General features: G+C 39.0%; 1 protein-coding gene across 1 annotated transcript in view; it reads right to left on the reverse strand.

The window, feature by feature from the left end:
* Positions 1 to 19,797, reverse strand: part of cntn1a (contactin 1a) — a 169,980-nt gene extending 150,183 nt beyond the window's left edge. Inside the window, exons 1-2 of the mRNA XM_057835694.1 lie at positions 19,511 to 19,797; positions 15,708 to 15,894 (exon numbers count right to left, since the gene is read on the reverse strand). The gene's annotated coding sequence lies outside the window, so the exon portion shown is untranslated. The remainder of the gene's footprint in view (positions 1 to 15,707; positions 15,895 to 19,510) is intronic.
* Between the last annotated feature and the right edge of the window lie 1,868 nt (positions 19,798 to 21,665).

Raw genomic sequence — 21,665 nt, forward strand, 5'->3', positions numbered from 1 at the left:
CACGTCATATGCGTTGATGTGATGCTAGGCTGACGCTAGGGTTTGAAAAATCAATAGGAGCGCGTCAGGCTACGGCGCAGGGTCGTAAATCGGGTCTTCCTTGACGGCGCAGGTCTGACGCGGAAGTATAACTCGGCCTTTATTCAGCACGTTGTTCTCTACTGTATTTTTATTTCAATTGCCTTTCAAGATGTCATATCTGTTCTATGTGTTGGATTTTATCAAATAAATTTCCACAAAAAATGCAACTTATACTCCGGTGCGACTTATGTTTTTTTCGTCTTCGTTGGGCATTTTATGGCTGGTGCAACTTATACTCTGGTGCGACTGAAAAATACGGTATATCGATATCAGCCTTTTTTTTTAATCCGACTGGCCGACATGGAGAAAAAAAAAAAGAAAAAAAAAAAAAAAATCAATCTAAAACTGGGATATATATCTGTTATTTCTATGATTAGTTTGTCCATTAGTCTAGACCTGTTTGTATATATTTTTCGTGGAAAACTTCAGAGAGCTATTTAACCTTTTATTCAACTTTACTGTATGAGCGATGTTTGTAAGTCTAGGAAAAATTCCGGCACTTCTTGAGCGATTATTTTCTATTTGTGTGATTTAATGAACATGCTTAGGCATTTATTTCAATGGAGTTCAGTGTTTGCATTATTAATTTTTTTTTTTACGCCATTTTTTTTTTTTATTTACAATTTTACTTCAAAGGAATATCGGCTGCAAAAATCTGTTATCAGCCCCTCTAACCACTAATAATCGGTATCGGTGCTGAAAAAACAATGTCGGTCGATCTCTAATATATACCGATACTGATACACTAGTATCTGTATTGGGACAATATAACTTACAATATAAGAATATTAGCATTAATTCATACAGTGATCATAGCATTTGGCATTAGATAACAGAGTGTAAATTTCAATATACCACGGAATCTTCCTTCTACATCCCATTGTGAACAAGCACTTAGTGCAGCAATAATAGCAGAAAATGGTCCTGACACACGTCCAAGCTTGTTCAGTAATAATATCGACCAACTAAGATCATTGTACCAATGGTTGCCAAGGCAATGAGAGATGCTCCTCTTCCTTTGACCAGCCATTATACACTCAACTTGATTTTTTAAATCCTATTTAATCAGTTTTAGTGAATGGCTTTTAATGATTGGAAGAAAATCCACCTTTGATAGTAAATGTAATACATGTTATGGGTGGTCCTGTTGGAGACAATGCACGTAACAGGCAGCTTGAGTAATGGGCAAAGCAGCAGCACTTGCGAGGCCCCTAGCGCCATCTCTGCCAAGCGTAATGGGATTTCTAAGCTTTAAATGCACTTCACTCACTCTGTTGGGCCTCGAGAAAGCTAAACTATTGATCCGCAAACAATTTAGCCATCCAGCTGTCCTGAGAAAGGGAAAATAGAACGCCCCTAAATGTATGATAAAGCTTCCCAGGAGGTCGGACTCGTCGGTATGCGCCTCACGTGCCATGAGGAAGCCTTCGCCTTTTCGGGCCACGTCCTCCATCAGCCCTTCATCCGTAAATTCTCACACATAAATATCGGTCGCCTGAGGGTTCAGGGTCAGAAACGTGAATGCTTTTCACCAAGGGCATTTTTGATTAGACTCAGAGTCCCCTTTGGTCTTCCCGCAAATCCAGTTTAGGATTCGTTCAAAGCAACAAGACTCATCAGTCTGCAGTCACTACAGTGAAACAAACAGGTTCACGTTCCCTACAAACAAGAAATAATAGGAAGCATGATTATGCATGGCAGTCTTGAATGCTGATCAAGCAGCAAGACGTTTTGTTCTGTCTGCCGCACATGCTCCTCGCTCCATAGCAACAGGCCGCGTTCAAAGGCCCTGGGAGTGGCCCGGCCCCAATGAGGCTTCTCTATCTAATTGGGCAGCTCGGAACACAATCCATCTTGTTCTTCAGCCACAGCGCTAGAAGAGATAGCGATGCCAGCGTCCGAACAAATGGTATGATTCCACAATCCGGCATTGAACACCAATTCAAGAGGATTATGTGGAAAACAATGCAGAAGATTACTGACGGTATCCTTGCTGAAGGATACAGCGGTGATCTAATCTTTGGAATGAGGCTAAATAATGTCTTTTATATGTTAATTGTGTCTTGTCTTGTGTCAGACAGCTTTCTGAGATGACTGCAATACATGGTACTTGCACCCATTGTTACTGATGCTGTATCACTGGCAAAATTAAGTACCATTTTAACTGCTCCAAAGCCCAACATGTCAAGTCAATACCATATGTGTGACATAAATGACTGCGGGTCACTCACAAGGGTAGTCACAACAAATTGCACACTGTAAAAAAAAAAAAAATAAACACAATAAAACACTGGCAGCTGTGGTTGATCTGTAAGAACAGATTTTCTAATGTTTTTGCTTTTTAAATCAGGAAAATGCCCGAGAATAGAACTCAAGCATACATGGCTGAAAATGTTCTTTTTAAATTAGGAAAATGTACGAGAATAGCACTCAAGCATACATGGCTGAAAATGATAAAAATAAGCATTTGCAGCATATTGTAAGCATAAGCATATTGTGGCATGTGCAATTCAGACTGACACATTTAAAGTGCAGTTTTATCATGAACACTAGGGCTAAACTTGCCATTTTCAATGGACCTATTGCAAAACCATGCCCCCAAATCACAAAAGTTGGACATCAGCTGGAGCGTTGCATAGGAATGTACTGTGTGATTGTGACTCAACACATCTTTTTTCGAACTTTAAAATTGCTGAGAGAGTGAGGGGAGGAATTTTTAGTGCCTTTTTCAAAGCCTGAAAGAAAGCTTGCCAAATGCAAGCTATAGATAAGGCTCTGTTGTCGACCACATCAACAACTGAATGTCAACAGTCAATCAAGGACATTTATCTTAGTTAATTATTGCTTTCTTTTTGTTTCATAATTGTGTATCGTCATCTCCTGTCCGTTAAGAGAGAACCACATAAAAAGAGAAAATAGACTTTTTTCTTCTTCTACTGTCAAGACACCAGCACTAGGGTTGGGCGGATCGATACCAAAATATCGATATTTCGATCCAGCGCATTATGTTTTAGGTATCGATCCCCCAGCAAAACGTATCGATATTTGGAATTAATATATTATATTTTCTTTGTCTATTTTTGGGGTACATTTTTGTGCACACTTTTTAAAAATGTTTTACGTTTAAAATATTGTTTTTTAATATTTATTTTTCTGTGAAATATATTCTTTCATATTGTTTTATGTTAAAAACAATTAAATGCTTGATTTCTTATGTTTTGTTGCTATTTATTTTTATTTTGTTAAAGGTCTGTTTCAATTATTTTAAAATCTGTTTAAAAATTGTGTTAGTAAAATAAAAATTCAAAAACTGCAAGTGACAATTGTTTATTGGATTTGTTTTTAATGGTCTACCATAAGAGGGTGTAACATGCTACTATTAATTCGTTCTTTAATTAGATCAAAATTATTTAACTTAGGTAGATTAAAATTTAATCAAATACAACGTGTAGCAGGGAAATGTCTGCATATGAATTTAAGGGTCATGGTTAAAGAGTTAGACTGACTAACCAGATTTTGTTGTTGATGGATTGGTTTGGGAGTTTGTCGGGAAACTGCTTTGCTAGTTATTAAAAGCAGCAGTTTTTCCATTGCAATGCATATTTGACACAAAGAGACTTTTAATAGTTTTTTAGTGCTTGCTGTAGTTGTACATTAGATATCATCAGAATTGCTGAGAACTCTGCACGGTTGTATATATATGAACTTCCGGTATCGATATCGGATCGGGATCGCAATATTTGGCCCTGGTGTTACTTGGTATCGGATCGAATCCAAAATCACTGGTATCGCCTATCCCTAACCAGCACTGAATGTCCAAAGCATACACCACAAACTTTCTATTTAGAAAAAAAATAATAACAAATAAAAAGGGAAAATGAAAATGCACTTATGTTTGATCACGGACGCACACGAAGGAAAGTTCTTCTCACACACACCTAGAATGTGGCTACTGTCAACTCAACTTCACTCTGCTCCCTCACCGTTTGTCTTAAGCATTTATTTACGCCGGATTCGTGTTGCACATGTATGTTTATGATGCTAGTCATTTACCAACTCTGGATAATATTAAGAATTCAACTGAATGTAAAAGACTGCTTAGTCATCACCACAAAAGCTTCGGGAGACAAATCTGACGGCACACATGAAATAACGTTAATAAGTAGCTAATGTTATAGCTATATATGTGGAGTTTCTCGTTTTTAAGTCGCGAGTAGTAGCATTTCACCTCGATTATAATAATAGTAAAGTTTAATACCATGGACATACCACTCCACTGCATGCTGCAATGCTCTCTATCTGCTTCTAGACAAAATTCATGAAAAATGAAACTAAAAAAAAAAAAATCATTTTTAAAAAGCAGGTCTATTGCTAGCTGTGGTAGCGCAAATTCAGAAATATGGATTCCCGCCATCATCCATAAATCGGTCGTTCACTCAGTCACTGTCACTGAGAGACTTTGACAGAGCCTTGGATTGTCAGAGTTTTCCAAGGGGGCGGGGCTATGAGATAGGTCTATTTGAAAATAAGTACTGAGAAGATTTTGATTGTAGTATTTGTAAGCAAGCAAGGAAGTGAAGTGAACTTTGGATCACCGTGCATATAAAGTCATTGGCTGCGGATAGTGCTTGATGTTCAGTCAATTTAGATTGGGGGGGCTGACAGTGAGTGATCGAGAATGCATTAGACGTGAATGGCGGCCAATTAGTAAAAAATTAAATGGTTAGAGCAGTGGTCTCAAACCGGTCCGCAAAGGGCCGCAGTGGGTACTGGATTTCATTCCAACCAAACGAGACAAATACCTTTTCACCAATCTGGTTTCTTACAAGTGTAATCAGTTGATTGCAATCAGGTGCTGCTTATGTTAGTAGAAACCTCATTGGTTGAACTGTTTGTGCTGGATCTGTTGGAACAAAAACCAGGACCCACTGCGGCCCTTTGTGGAGTCGGTTTGAGACCGCTGGGTTAGAGTGTTGAGTAGATGAAAAGTCTGTTTTGAGTTTACCACATTGCAACACTGCAGATCACATCTCAGGATCAATCTGGTTTTCTGTTGCACAATATTGCAAGTCATTTCATCTTCATGTCCGAAAATAGCTTGTAGGTGTGTTTCACTGTGCAAAGAACACAATGACTCTTGACTACATTTTCTGAAGTGTAAAAACATGACTCTTGTGAGAAGACACTGCGACTCAAAGCCGAGCAAGTAATCTGATTTCATGAGGAGTAAGTTAACTTTCAATTAAGGAACGTGTACTTCGTGATAACTGCATAATCATGGATAACTTGCCTCGATAATATACAGTATTATGCTTGAAGTCTTCATCACTTGAACACATCACCAGCTTTAAAAACAAGTCTCTGACAATGAGATAATTAATGAGCAAACATTTTGGGATGAGTTTTAAAACTGGACTTGTTGAAAAGCAAATGAAGGCAAAGACTTCAATGAAATTCATTTTCAGCTCATATTCCATCAATATTAGATCATAGGCAGCATATTGGGACAGTTTTTTTTTTCTGTTCCAAAAGGCACGGACCTCAAGTCTAAAAATAGTACAGGGGAAAAAAGGTGATTGTAAAAAAGAAAAAGCGAAATCTCATTAGATCTAGCCACAATACATTTTTCGCATAAATTCTTTTTCGATGCAACTAGTCATTAGGCTATTGGGACTCAATAGAAAAATAAAAGTTCTTATGAACAATTTCAAAGTGACGTCATTTTAATGATTAATTACAGAGATCTGATTTCTCTAGCAAGTGTGGGAGAAAGTCACAGGCCAATTCCACAGCCTTCTCGTTTGAACCAAATTACCTTAATTGATACGGAGCAAACTGGATTCTAACTGATATTTGGAATCCCTTTGGAAGATCAACAAACTGGAGTAACGATATGCATCTCAAAAGAAGGCTGGAGAAACAGATAGTGAGCCTAAATGAGACCTTTTTGGTATTTATGATAAGCTGACCGCGCATAAGACATGGATGAGTCTGACAAGTAAGCCTAATTCTTCTCAAAATTAGCAATAAAATAATGCCTTTACGTGTCAAAGCGGAAACTTCTTATTTTTGAATGATTCCGATCAGGTTCGATGTATTCCAAACAGTGTTGTCTTCGTCAACATTGACGATAAAATATTTCGTCAATGAATAATTTTTATTATAATGTCACGATGACGAACTAAAAACGTGTCTTGGGGGACTAAAACGTAACGAGATGGATGCCAGTTGTCGTTTAATAAGACGAGAACGAGATGTAAATTCGCCATAGTTTCCGTCATGAGTTCACAATTTGTAATATTTTCTTATCGTATGTGTAGTTAGCACGCATATAGCAGTGTTTGGTTGTGTCACTCTTGTGACGTGCTGTGCCTCCCCCCGCCCCATACTAGCCTGTTAATAAAGGCTGAGTTATGCTTCTGCGGCAGACCTACGCCACCAAGGCAGAAAGATTTACAACCCTTCGCCGTAGCCTGACGTGTATCTCCCCAATTTTCTTACTTCGCGTTGCGTCACTACGTGGTGACGTGACGCAAATGGACTGTGACTGGTCCGCTCGGACTGTTTTTTTTTCCGGTTCAGCGCGAAATCACCGCTATTTACAAACGTTCTTGCGCTAACGACCACCTCCGCAACAGTCTTCTGCGTTGCCTGCGCCTCAACATTTGTATGATCAACATTTGTTGTTCAATGTTGATGAGTTGAATTTCCACATTCAAGCATTCCTTCTCCGTTGGCATTTTTGTGTAACCACAAGAAAACTAGAAGATGTCGACAAGAGTCCCCCAAAACCATACAAACACAACGCCACATCCCTCCAGTGGCTTGGCGGTGAATTACAGAGCAACGCGTTCCCTTGCCGCAGAACTATCGAATGCTCATTGACGCAGTCGTCGTTACGCCGTCACTAGAACGCAGAAGCCTAACTCAGGCTTAAGCGTATGCCCATTCCAGGCTCCTTTTGTGAAACACATTTGTCAGGTGCTGCTAGGTAAGTTTTGATTTCTTAACTTGGCTATGCCATGTTGCTTTAGCCGTTAATTAGCATCAATTAGCATTAGCATAGCATTTACGTTAGCATTACAATTTAGCACGGTGACTCAGTGAGTGTCTTAAACTCTTGGAAAACTTTTGACATACAGTTTATGGCGTCCAGGTGAGCTTAATTAATTGCAAATAATGTGTTGTTTTCCTGTTGAGTGTGTATTATTATCATTAAGATGTTGATGTTCTTGTTGACTCTACTGTCAATGTTCATTCGAAATTGTTGGAAGCATTTATTTATTCATTTATCCATTCATGGACTAAAACTTTTGATGTTTAAAAATCAAAAACACTTTAAGAATTGTCGACTAAAACTGGACGGGTTTCCGTTGACTAAAACTAGTTGAAGATGAACACATTTTGAAATAACTAAAATATGACTAAGCCTAATAAGTATTTTTGTCCAAAAGACTAAGACGAAAATGAAAAGGGCTGCCAAAAACAACGCCGATTCCAAAGAATAGAGATTATACAAATCATAAGTGGAGAAGAAATGGCTTTCCCCAGGGAACAGTTGCAGGTCCCCTTGAATTATTTTTTGAAGTTCTTTCATAAGTCTAGATTTCCTTAAAAACCCTTTCTACCAACTTGACACAACCCCAATTTTGCTTGATTCTACTGATTTACCTTATTATCCAGAACAAATTTGATCTATAGTCAACTTCTAACTGTTCACCAACACATAATTTTATAAAATGTGATGGTCTTGTCAACTACAGAACATTTTTATCAAACAGCTTTTATCCTATAAATAGATGTAACAGGGATAGCTGCAGTATCATGTCCCAGACTATAAATACTTTACACTACGTGTTCCTTCTCTGTCTGAACCACCCCAAAAAGACCATTTATGATGGTTTATCACAGAAACATAAGCTAAAGAATTAGACTGCGGATGAGCTAAATCAGTTTAGAGTTGAGCAGCTTTGACTCAGTGTGACTGCATGAGTAATCATATAACATCTGGACTTAAAAGTGACAACCCCCTCTATAGAGTAAGGGGGAATCAAGTAGATTTTCTAACAGAATGCAAAATCAGCACCTGGCCTCGGAGTCATCAGCAGGCAAGATTTCACATTATAGCCGTGGGTATTGTTACAAGAGCAGCTTTAGATGGATTACCATAGTATGATTCTTATCAAATGGGATATAGATCATTTTTTAACAAATTATTTGTGGTTTAACCAATAGTCCATTCAATATTGCATGCATGCAGAAAGCAGGGAGCAGTCAGGATAAAGTGCAAACGGGGACTTTCTCCTCCTCAGGCAAGAACAGAGCTCTGTCTTTCTGTCGGTCTGTTTGTTTGCAGGCAAAGACGTCATGTTGTGTCTCCGCATCACAACTGTACCATTAGTGCATCTCGCTATTTATTGTTCATTTGTCAACTGCTGAGCAAAAGAAAAAAAGAGGGGGCTGACTATGAGTTTATGGACAGAAAGAGACATTTGTACAAGCAGACTGGACAGTTAGCGCAGTCAAGCATCAGTTTCTACACTTGCTATTTGTAACTGCTCAGTGTCACGCTGTATGTGTTCAGTTGAGCAATTTCCTTTAAATCCTGAGGGACCACTGGTTTGTGGCAGTGGACCCTGGGAATTTGAATTGTTTGTCAGTTGAACAACACAATGATACTTCAATTTTAAGGAAAGTAAGCTCTAAAACTCACAATTCCAATCAGATCATGAAGGTACAATGGGGCAAATAAGTATTTAGTCAACCACTAATTGTGCAAGTTCTCCCACTTGAAAATATTAGAGACGCCTGTAATTGTCAACATGGGTAGACCTCAACCATGAGAGACAGAATGTGGAAAAAAAAAAACAGAAAATCTCATTGTTTGATTTTTATAGAATTTATTTGCAAATCATGGTGTAAAATAAGTATTTGGTCAATACCAAAAGTTAATCTCAATACTTTGTTACGTACACTTTGTTGGCAATAACGGAGGCCAAACGTTTTCTGTAACTCTTCACAAGCTTTTCACACACTGTTGCTGGTATTTTGGCCCATTCCTCCATGCAGATCTCCTCTAGAGCAGTGATGTTTGTGGGCTGTCGTTGCGCAACACAGACTTTCAACTCCCTCCGCAGATTTTCTATGGGGTTGAGATCTGGAGACTGGCTAGGCCACTCCAGGACCTTGAAACGCTTCTTACGAAGCCACTCCTTAGTTGCCCTGGCTGTGTGTTTGAGATCATTAGCATGCTGAAAGACCCAGCCACTTCCCATCTTCAATGCCCTTGCTGATGGAAGGAGATTTTCCCTCAAAATCTCTCGATACATGGCCCCATTCATTCTTTCCTTTACACAGATCAGTCGTCCTGGTCCCTTTGCAGAAAAACAGCCCCAAAGCATGATGTTTCCACCCCCATGCTTCACAGTGGGTATGGTGTTCTTCGGAATTCAGTATTCTTTCTCCTCCAAACACGAGAAACTGTGTTTCTCACAAAAAGTTCTATTTTGGTTTCATCTGACCATAACGCATTCTCCCAGTCCTTTTCTGGATCATCCAAATGCTCTCTAGCGAGCCACAGACGGGCCTGGACGTGTACTTTCTTCAGCAGGGGGACACGTCTGGCAGTGCAGGATTTGAGTCCCTGGCGGCGCATTGTGTTACTGATAGTAGCCTTTGATACTGTGGTCCCAGCTCTCTGTAGGTCATTCAATAGGTCCCCGTGTGTGGTTCTGGGATTTTTGCTTAATGGTCTTGTTATTATTTTGACGCCACAGGGTAAGATCTTGCATGGAGCCCCAGATGAAGGGAGATTATCAGTGGTCTTGTACCATTTTCTAATAATTGCTCCCACAGTGGATTTCTTTACACCAAGTGTTTTACCTATTGCAGACCCAGTCTTCCAAGCCTGGTGCAGGTCTACAATTTTGTCTCTGTTGTCCTTCGACAGCTCTTTGGTCTTGGCCATAGTGGAGTTTGGAGTGGGACTGACTGAGTTTGTGGACAGGTGTTTTTTATATACCTATAATGAGTGCCATTAATACAGTCTAACGAGTGGAGCCTCGTTAGACCCCATTAGAAGAAGTTAGACCTCTTTGACAGCCAGAAATCTTGCTTGTTTGTAGATGACCAAATAATTTTCCACTCAAATTTGGAAATAATTCTTTAAAAATCAAACAATGTGATTTTCTGTTTTTTTCCCCCCACATTCTGTCTCTCATGGTTGAGATTTACCCATGTTGACAATTACAAGCCTCTCTAATCTTTTCAAATAGGAGAACTTGCACAATTGGTGGTTGACTAAATACTTATTTGCCCCACTGTATCTTCACTTCTACTGAGACAAATATTATACAAGGAGAAGGTGCTGTGTTTTACTGTTGTGACATCACATCATTTACCTAAATGACACAGCAACCCTACCAATTAAGCCAGATCAAGGTTAAGCTCAATACAACAAACAACAAACCCTGCCAAGCTCTGGCAGATGCTAATCGCTCTTCAGTTAGACAGCACATAAAAATCTTTGCCTGTTCATCTACATCTTTAACTCAAGGGACGTACCATTCCGAGATCAAAAGGACATCTGGAAACCCATCCAATCACCTGAAATGACTCTAAAACTGCCTTCATCTGGCATGGCAAACATCCAGATTTCGTGCAGTGCTATTCACAGAGTACAATGAAACATATACTGTCATCTAGACTAAAATGTAAACAGTGGAATATTGCATTTGAATTGATTTGACTGTCTCAAAATTCAACTCAACCTTAAAATGTAAGGAAAACTATACTAACACAATCCCGTGTTCTGGGGGGGGGGGGGGGGGGGTGGACAGATACCAAACAAGTTTACCCCACTGGTTTTAGCTCCTGCACACATTTATTTTATTCATTTTAAAGGATTGAAGGTGGACTATACTATCGAGTTTTACCCATTATTTGGGTTTTAAAAGAGATAATCCCTTTTGATTCAGTTAGTCATCCCAGGACAACCTTTATTTGTCTATTTCGTATAAACCGAGGGACACACAATCCAGGGCTCAGAAGGACATCAAAAACCATCTAATCAGCTGAAACCGCCTTTATTTGATATGGCAAGCAGCCAGAATTTCAGCTTTTTACACTGTTGCTTGCCAAGTACAAACCTAAATTCATATGAAGTTGGTTTATTTAAAAATAATGAATGTAGAATAGGGCTGTCAAACGATTCAAATTTTTAATCGAGTTAATTACAGCTTTAAAATGAATTAATCGTAATTAATCGCAATACAAACCATCTATAAAATATGTCATATTTTCTGTAAATTATTGTTGGAATGGAAAGATAAGACACAAGATGGCATTAACATTATTAACATTCTCTTAAAGCGATCAATGGATAGAAAGACTTGTAGTTCTTAAAAGATAAATGTTAGTACAAGTTATTGAAATTTTATACTAAAAGCCCTCTTAATGTTTTCGTTTTATTAAAATTTTCAATCAAAAAATAAACTAGTTGGTCGCCATTGTTGATGTCAATAATTACACCATGCTCACTCATTGTGCTTAAACCCATAAAATCATTTGGACCCAAGCGCCAGCAGAGGGCGCCAAACACCAAAAAACAAGCGGACATTACACTGCTGTCATTTTAATCTGTTTGAGCGGGGCATGTGCGTTAAATGCGTCAAATATTTTAACGTGATTAAAAAAAAAAAAAAAACGCCCGTTAACGCGATAATTTTGACAGCCCTAATATAAAACAGAATGCAGTATTATACATGTGGATTCATATAGTCAAATGAAAACACTACCTGATAGAAACTATCCTTTTACGTTTAACACAATACCCAAACTATACTTTTTGGGGGCATTTTAGTAAGAAAATGCCTTTCTGATTAAAAATATTAAACCGTAGAGTATGGTGGGGCATGTCTTCACAAGAGAAGAGCAAAAAGCCATTCCCGTCACCCTTGTGGCCATGCACTATTGAATGCGAGACCGCCCCACCACACGACAGATGCAGTGGGAGCCTTTAAAAAGATCACTTGTGTTGAGTCATTTGTTGTGACAGTAAAAGAGGATGAGAGGAGCCGCGTCCTCATAATGCATCAGGAGCCTGCAGCCAGTGCGCAGGCATGCGTGCAAGCAAACTTATTACAAAATTCAACGCACCACAGTTCGGTTTCAAAGAGATGTTCTTTCGCGGTAGTTTAACCTACTTTGCAGAGGGCTAAAAAAATTTTCACCTAGCACGATGAAGAGGGTATTTCCTCAGGGTTGTGGCGGCTCAATACACAGCCGAGGATGCATTAGCGGCAGACCAACTTGCAACATTCATAAAGTGCTCCACCTGACAGGCGGCCGTGCAATCATTTCTGACAGTACGCCGTATTTGGCCTTGTTCATTCTTTCAGACACAAGGCTCAAAAATCTGAAAAAAAGCTTACGTGCATGAAGAGCTTTTCATAATGTTTCTAAACAATAAGCAGCGGCAGGGTACTAGCACAGTGATTGACTTGAACTGAAAACAATGACAAAAATGTGTTTCGTTTGGTATGTCACAATCCAATTTTCTTTGACCTAAAAATCTGAAGTAGCCCAGTGGGATCTGTATGTGGAAAGGACCAATCAAATGGGTTGTCAGCTGTATGAAAAAGATGGCAAGAGAGTAAAGGAGCCATTTCTGAAAGGGCAAACTGGGAACTATCATCGAGTTTGTGAGCCGTTCCAACAAAACCAGCCGCTTACCACACAGTTTCAAAATGAGATTAGATGCCATAGAGTGGCAAAGTGTTACTATATCACCCCCTCCCAATTTACATATAAACTCTCACCTCGGATACTTTCATTTAAAAGATTTGAATCCTAAAGTTATGTATGAAAAATCCATCTTATGAATTTAGAAAAATGCTTTAAAATTACCTTGAAGTTGTTTTTTGCGTCGGGTGCTAAATGCAAAATTCTGAGTGCAGGGTGTTAGAACTAATTTCCTATAAACAGGGTCAACAAATCAAAATGAGGGTCAGATGTCTATTTATTCCCTCCCTGTCTCCGCTGGTGTGCCCCACGGTCCTGTCCTGGGGCCGCTTCTCTTTATCATTAACATTCTCCCCCTCGGTTCCATCTTCCGCAAACACAACATTCACTCCCACTGTTACGCGGATGACACCCAGCACGACATTCCCTGAAAAACAACCTCCTCCCTTTGAATGCGAAGACTAAAACCTTTGAATCCTGCCTCCAAAGTGGAAGGATTCGATTGCGGAGGCTTGCTCCGCATGCATATCAAAAGCTCCCATGGCGATAATGTCAGCACACATTGCACTGGGCGTGCACAGCGGTGCTACTAAACATTAAAAAGAGCAAATATGGCGGAACATCAGCTTAAAATGACTTTTTATAATATTTTTAATTTAAATATGTTGACCATTTCCATTTCTGTGCCTTTTGGAGCAAAAGAACAATGCCATTGCTTGGAGTGCGCGGATATGTTGTCTTCCAGGTTGAGGAGGTTGTTGGGGTCAAGTGCATCATTGGCTGTCACCTCGTAAATCCCTAGGGCCTGGCATGAATACTACATCGTTTTCATGCGGAATTGCGACATTGTTCGAATGGAGACGGAACCATATAGATGCAAACATGAAATTTTATGCCTTCTCGGAGAGTCACCACGTAAAAGCACCCCAAAGTATTAGTTACAAGATCCTCATCATTTACTTCAAAGCACTCCATGGCTTGGCACCTCCCTATCTTTGCAATCTACTCTGTTTAAACAATCCACCCCGTCCACTTCGCTCTTCCACTATCCTCCACCTTTCCGTCCCCTGTGTCCGTCTCCACCTTTGGTTCCAGAGCTTTTAGTCACTGTGTCCCCCAGCTCTGGAACTCCCTACCCCCTGATCTTGGCAATATATCTACCCTTTCACTTTTCAAATCCAGACTCAAAACACACCTGTTTACGCTTTCTTATCGACCATGATCCCTAGCTCTGTTCTATCTTTACGTCTCTTTATCATGCTTTTAATCTTTTTTTATGATTATTTTGTTGGTGCTGTGACTCCATCTCTCTTGTGAAGCGTCTTTGTGTGGTTTGAAAAGCGCTCTTGAAATAAAATGTATTATTATTACCGTATTGGCCTGTATTCAAGACTGTTTTTTGCATTGAAATAAGACTGAAAAAGTGGGAGTCGTCTTATATTCGGGGTCAAGACATACCCATTCACGACGCTAGATGACGCCAGATATCATTGAAGCGAATGCTGAACTTGAGGAGTAATGTTCTGTCATGACAGATCTGAGCTACTCTCAAGTTTAATCAGTTTGCATTATTTTATTGCAACATTTTTCCTTATTCAGATTTGTTTCAAGACTACAGTTACAGTTAGACCTCACTTTGATGGTTAATGCCGTTATTGCAATTTTGTTGTTTTATCACAATAGTTTATTTACATTTCAAAAACCAGAAGCCATTCATTTACGAATATGATTGCACTTTAGTTCACATATTTAAATGTTCAGATATTAAGATTTGAATGAGGCAAAATAACTTGCTTTTTCTCTCAAATATATTGTTATAATCATTTGTTTCAGATGTACTGTAATTATTTTCTGTATAAAAATTAATTTGGTGTTCAAAAAGTCTTTTTTTCAAACGAGTCTTGAAAAAGAGGGGGTCGTTATAATCAGGGCCGTCTTATATTTGGGCCAATACGGTATTATTATGATTATTCGGATGGTTGCTGCAAACATGTCTAAATATCATACTTATAAATATCTCAATTTTCTCAGATTTTATCTCAATTTCACCGAGGAGGAGGGAATAAAACCAATTACTTTGCCAATTGTAATCATATATTCAGATAAAGCTTGTCAAAATAAAAAAAAAAAAAAAAAAAAAAAAAAAAAAAAAAAAAAAAAGCACAAATAAAATTTTTATAACTTGAATAATGGAGCATTTGCCAAACCTCAAAAGGTTTAGCCCAGTCACTTTGTTTTCATGCAGTGCAAATGCAACCACAATAACAAAAATTTCCCTCAATAACTAGTCTAAACAACTCTTCCTCAGGCACTCTCAACTGAGCCAAACATTGCTTTAAATGAGATTCCCCAAGTGCACTGTATATTATATCATCCAAATCACTGCATGGGCAGGACGCGCCCATACGCACCTTCACCTGCAGTCCTGCCATCAAGAGCCCTTACCTCACATGATCTCCACAGCATGCCTTAGTGATCAAAACAATGTTTGCATTCAATTTACCGCTTCCAAATGCAAATAAGATGCTATGTGCACCAGTACGAGATAGGCTACTTAAGCAAGGTGTGTTGTGTGCATAGTAACACACGTCACTAACTCGAGTGCACGTAAGGATGTGCGTGCATCATCAGCACCACCACGTCATTAGTGCACTTGCAAAAACAACTGGATCAGCACCGCTGCATGTGCCACCACATTGAAAAATACATACTTGGATTTCGTTCTATAGCACTGTGTATCCTGCATTGCGGAGGGGCAGCGTGCAGCCTCCATCCCACTGACATGTAAACAAGACTCATTCCACCAGCAGACTGCATGCTGACAACATTCCCGGCTTTTTCCCTAGAAATCCAAAATGTGTCATCCCCGGCCGCGCCTCTCTTACCTTCCGTGGAGGGCGAGGCTGGTGTGGGGGTACGAGACGTCCTGCACAACGATGCTCACATCTGTTCCAGCACCGCGTCGCCGGTCGCTCAGGAAGGAGCTTGAGGAAGAAACTGACACGAAGAGAGGGAGAGCAAGAGGGAGTCGCATCATAGGTTTGGAGGGAGGTGCAGTTACCGCCTTGACCACTAGAGAGAGCCAAACGTGTTGCCATGAGCACGAGAGCAAACAAACACTTCATTGATTGCAATAAGAACGTTGCAAATTGGATTGAAGGCAGTGCAAAAGTAGGTATATTTGCAAGAGTTACATAATTAGTGATATATATATATATATATATATATATAAACATTTGATTTTAGTATTTATTCATTTGAATTTTAATTGGCTGCCATTGACAATGATGAACGTCAAATCCATTTGAACTGGGATGGCTGTCATTGAATGATTAAGTTTCACTTTCATTTCTTGCAGATGATAATATCAATCCATTTTAAAAGCCAGCGATGCTCATTATCAACTCAATCACCGCCACAAATGGAGTGGACATCACGTACCGTCAATGGCACTGAAGCATCATCACCCTTACAGTTCACACCTCAAACTTTTTGAGTGGAAATGGTCAAGCAAAAAAAAAAAAAAAATCATACTATGTATATATATGGCAGAAAAACACAGACAAGACTGAAAAAGCAGTTTCTGCTCTTGCACTCCTATAAAATAAACTATTTTAAGCCGAAAGAACTGTTGTGTTGATAGAACAATATGTCTGTATGCTGCCAAAGCAGATTCATGGCGCATTAAGCCCTCAAACTTTTTTTAATTTGTCCCTTTTACCCTGGAAACCCCCATTTACAGACATCGCACAACCATAGCCATAAAGAGAATTATATTTATTAATCAAAATGTTTGTCATTTTTATCTTAGAATCATTAATTGACGTTTAATATTTCGTTTAACAAAAAAAAAAAAAAAAACAACTTTAAACAATTATTCACTCGCGTATTTTAAATTTACGTCACAATGAAAAAAATGGCGTCTGTAAAAAAAGTCACGGATGTCTACCTCATAACTATAGATTAATTGTTGTTGTTTTTTGTCACTGTCACATTTCCCCAATATGTTAGATGATAAATAAATCGATCCAAAGAAAAAAATGGGGGGGGGGGGGGGGGGGTTAAAAGGGTAAATATATGAAAAAGAACATCTTGACCATTCCTTGATGTCTGCGATTTCTGCATTGCGACCCTTGTTATATTACCATGTTTCACCCATAAAATCCCCCCAAAATCCGGCTGTGGCCATTCACATCTGTGTCTTGACACTCGATGATACATGCTACATGGAGTTTTTGGGTCGAAACAAGGTAAGTACGCGATGTCGTTAAAATCATGGCGTCTTCAATTCTGCTCTCGCTAGCGCTCACCTCCAGTTAGGGTTTTGCTGTTTTTTTTTTTTTTTTATGTTTAAAATGCCCTCCTGTTCAAAATTTTTCTTTCCCCAGAAAATAAAGATTTTAAGCTTTCCAATGACGTATCACACATGCATATAGGACAATTTTGAAATTTGTTCAAATTGAGGGTCTCAGAGCGGAACTTCAAGTCACCTGAGTGTTTCCCGCCATATATATATATATATATATATATGTATATATATATATATATATATAATTTTTTTTTTAAAGAATAGAAGGATTAACTACTTAGCTTTGACTTCCAAGATTCCCAAGCTTGCTGGTAATAATTTCGAAGCAGGTGTTTTTCATTTTCTCTCCTGTCAACTCACCTCAGTGCCACATTTTATCTCTTCCCCACTTCCTGTTTGTGCCTCATCTTCTATCTATATATGTAGTGTTTATTTATTTTTAATCAATATGGACTGTGATTTAAATGTCTACTGTTTAGGTGATTTATTTGTTTTTTTTAATATTGTTTTTGTGTTTGTTTTTTCTTTTTCTGATTTAAAGATTATCCTGTCATGATTTGAACCACAATAATATTATGTTTTTTCACCAAGATGTTGTACTTCAGTAAAAAATAAATAAATAAATAAAATCAACCCCACTAGTTAAAAAAATATATATAATCAGAATGTGTTATCAAATAATAAAATTCGACATTAAATTGAGAATTTTACTGGTTCCAACATTAATGGAAATATCTTCTACCTTAATACAGGATTCAATGAAAATATGTTTTGCAGATTTAGTAGTAGTATTAGGCTAGGTTCATACTGCAGGTCTTAATACACAATTCCGATTTTTTGTCATATATGTTTTTCTGGGCGTGCCTGTTCAGATTGCCTCTGTCCATTGAGCCCATTCAAGTATTACGGATGCACACTAATTCGCAGTCCAACACGCGCTAAACAAACGGACTTATGTGTGTGTGTCTGTTTGCCCTGACTCGGCCATGTAAGCAATAGTGAAATATTGGTCATTTGGCGAACAGTAAGAAACCGAGCATTATCAAGCTTATCCTTTTATTTATTGTATTTTTTATGACTGTGGTCAAGCCAGCCTCCTGCATAGTGAAAGCAGAGTTCAAGCTAGGCGCTAACGCTAATGAACAGCTACATCGCTGCCGTCTTGCGTGCTGCTCTCGCCCTTTGCTGGTGTAATTGTTGCATAAATTCCGATTTGGGAGACTTGACCATTCAGACCCTCGCCACACTCAGGAAAAATGTGGCCCAGATCGGATTTAAACCACATACGAAAGTGATCCTTCTATGCGACTTGTCCCGTTCAGACCGTCAAGTTAATGCCTCACTCAAATCGGAAAAACACGAAAAAATCAGATTCGTGCATTAAGAACTGCTGAATGAACCTAGCCTTAGATTAGCTCACTACATTTCTGTATTGACATGAGTGAGTGTCCCATGGACTCTACACTTGAACATACACAAAAGTAATAGGGCAAAAAATCCCTGCCTGTTTTCAAGCAGGCACCCATACAAAGAGCACGTCTCGTGATAACAAGGCCGTGCCCATGTGTCAGTACAAACACATCATCCCCTCAGGATTACATTTAAATCTTAGATGTAAACACTGCACTGCAAATAATACTGTGATGTTGTGACAGCACCCCATTAATAATGCAGCAATCTCCGAGGGAGAGTGGCCTTGAATTAATTAAAGGACTTAGGTCCCCATGGGAGGATGGTGAGGGGGTATATATAATGAATAAGTTCTTTACAACACAGTGTGAAAGTACCATAATTTTCAGACTATAAGGCGCTACTTTTCCCCCCTCATTTTGAATCATGCGGCTTATATGTGCGGCTTATTTATTGATTTGGGTTAATAGGTAACACTTTATTTGACAGCGGCGTCATAATTATATGACACTGTCATGGGCATTAATGAATGCTAATGACATATCATTAAGTGTCATCAGGCAAATTATATCACTAACTCCACCTATGTCCAGCACGGATGTTTTACAGGTGTTAAAGTCCGCGCAAGTTGATTCGGTCCTCACATTTTTTCCTCCCGAGTTTTTGGTTTCCGGAAACGTATGAAGAAAACATCCTTCATGTGTCGTAATGTCTCGAGTCGTTTCTACAAGTTCCATAAAAGCAATGCGTTATCGGCATGTTCGTTTTTGAAAGATTAACGGCAAAAAGTAGCACAAATTACATTGTTTGTATGCGAGGGCGGGTCTATAATGTCCCACTTCGGCTTTACTTCCGCTTTACGATGCAACGTCACGGCCTAAAAATAGCATGCATGCGGTACGCCATTGCGGTTGAAGTAAGAAGCATTTGACAAAGTTAAAACTGCTAAATCAAACCAGAGGAACCCACCGAATCTCCAATAATGGATTCAGCACGACGTAGATGAGACTCCGAGACGTTCTGTGCTGTGCGTGGACTCATCACTTTGTTGATCATTTGTGGACAAAATTATAACAACCTGTCAGCCTGTGTTGACGTGAGGTGTAGATTGATACGCCGGCCACTTGATGATGGGGAGGCACACACACAACAGCAGGGCAGGCGAAAAGCAGGCGGCAGTACAAATAGGACTAGGCAGGATTCAGGATTCCAAAGGCAGGTTCAGGATCGAGAGTCAGATTTGGACAGCTAGGCAGGCAAGTAAAAGGCAGGCTTTGCAGACGGTCTGACAGAGTGGAACTGAGAAACAAGGCTTTAAATACACAGGTTGATTGCTGAGTGAAGCAGTGCTATTGACTGGGCTGTGAGTAGGTGGCTTGAGAACAGGTGGGGTTAATTGAAGGCAATCAGGCAATGCTGTAGTTGGGACTGAGGCCATGACTACTATAAAGGTTTCTAATTTAGTGCTAAATAAGTAGATGGACAGTCAGACATCAATTATATTTTGTTTTTATGGTACACAATTGTTTTTTTCACATTAATGGAACTCAGACAGTGCTGTCCAATCACTGCTCATTTCGTCGCATTTTGCTTATAACGTCACTCATACAGTGTCACTGTTTGAAATGGACGTCAAATACTGTATAGTAGGGTTGGAAATCTCTGGCATGAAGCCGATTCGATATGTATCTAGATACACAGGTTACGATTCGATTAAAAAAAGATACATTTTTAAATCCGAGCGATTCGATACGATTCGATACAGTGTAAGAACGATACGGTTCAATAGAGTGAAAATGATACGATAGTAAATATTTGTTGTGTTTGTACAGTATTTTAAACATATAAAAAGACCACATTTCTAATATAGCAAAATTAAACAACAAAATGTCATACCAATGTTATGTTTTATTTTTTTATGAAAAAAAAAAATAAGGCTTACTATATGACCGTCATTTTGTTGGATGGGATTGATAATAAAATAAAACTCCAGTGACACGCAAAAATAAAGTGCAGTAATTCAATTACTGTATTTCCTGGTGTTTTTAACACAAGAGGTAAGTAATTTAAGTGCAAACTTTCAACGTAAACATCTTACAAACAAAAAATATTAATTATATGCAGCAGCTCTAGAAAAAAGAATTAATCCTGCTAGTGTTATCATAAATAAATAATAAATTATGCTTTACGACTGGTATAATTGGGGGAATAAAACATAGCATTTTAGACAGACAGGTCAATAATCATTACATTAACCTAATACACAGCAAAGTCATTCACTTATGCCTGTGCTTCCTCATTTCTTATTCCTCATCACTGTCCATATCTTTTTTGAAGGGCAGATTTTTCTTGAGGAAGATCAACTAATCCACATGTTCATGTTTAAGTAGACTGCGTTTCGTGGAAACAACATGCCACCATAATTTCCACCATTGTAGTGGGTTATTTTTCAGGGTTAAAAACTCACGAACCGCTTCACACTAGCTCTGTCCCATGCGAACAGATCTGGCTCCCTTCAAAGTCCAACTTTTGTTTTCCTGGGTGCATTGAAAATCAATCGCTGCACGTCGCTGGCATCGGTGATCACACTGTCCATTGTTTTTGCATGTTGCTTCGTTGCCACTACTAGTTTCGTTTTGAGCTGTGAAGAAAATGCTACGGAGCGTGCGTTACAGTGGTTTCGTTAGCTCTCACGTTGTTATGACACGCCCGTGACGATCGGGTAATGACGGCGACTAGTAGCGGTTCTGCCGAAATGCAAGGGAAGTTGAGGCAACCACGACTGTGAGTAGTGCTTGTCCATATTATATTATGCGTGCGGTCTCGATCTAAGTGCGCTGTGTGGTGAATGACAAGTGCAGCATGTAAAGTAAAAGCTAAAGTATTATCATATTAAGCAATGCATTGAACTAGGCATTAGAAGCCGATTCTCGTGCTCGCGATAGCCGAATTCTATCTCTACTATGGGTTTATCGAATATTTAATAGCTAATTACTGTCGAATGGTAACTTTACTATCGATAAATCTGAATCTCTCACCGGTAAAACCGGATGTGCGGTCGTATCGGTTCAACGTTCTCAAGCTTACTGTATACTAGTCCTTCTCATAAAATTTGCATATTGTG

This window comes from Corythoichthys intestinalis, chromosome 5 (assembly GCF_030265065.1).
Source record: "Corythoichthys intestinalis isolate RoL2023-P3 chromosome 5, ASM3026506v1, whole genome shotgun sequence".
Taxonomy (NCBI): domain Eukaryota; kingdom Metazoa; phylum Chordata; class Actinopteri; order Syngnathiformes; family Syngnathidae; genus Corythoichthys; species Corythoichthys intestinalis.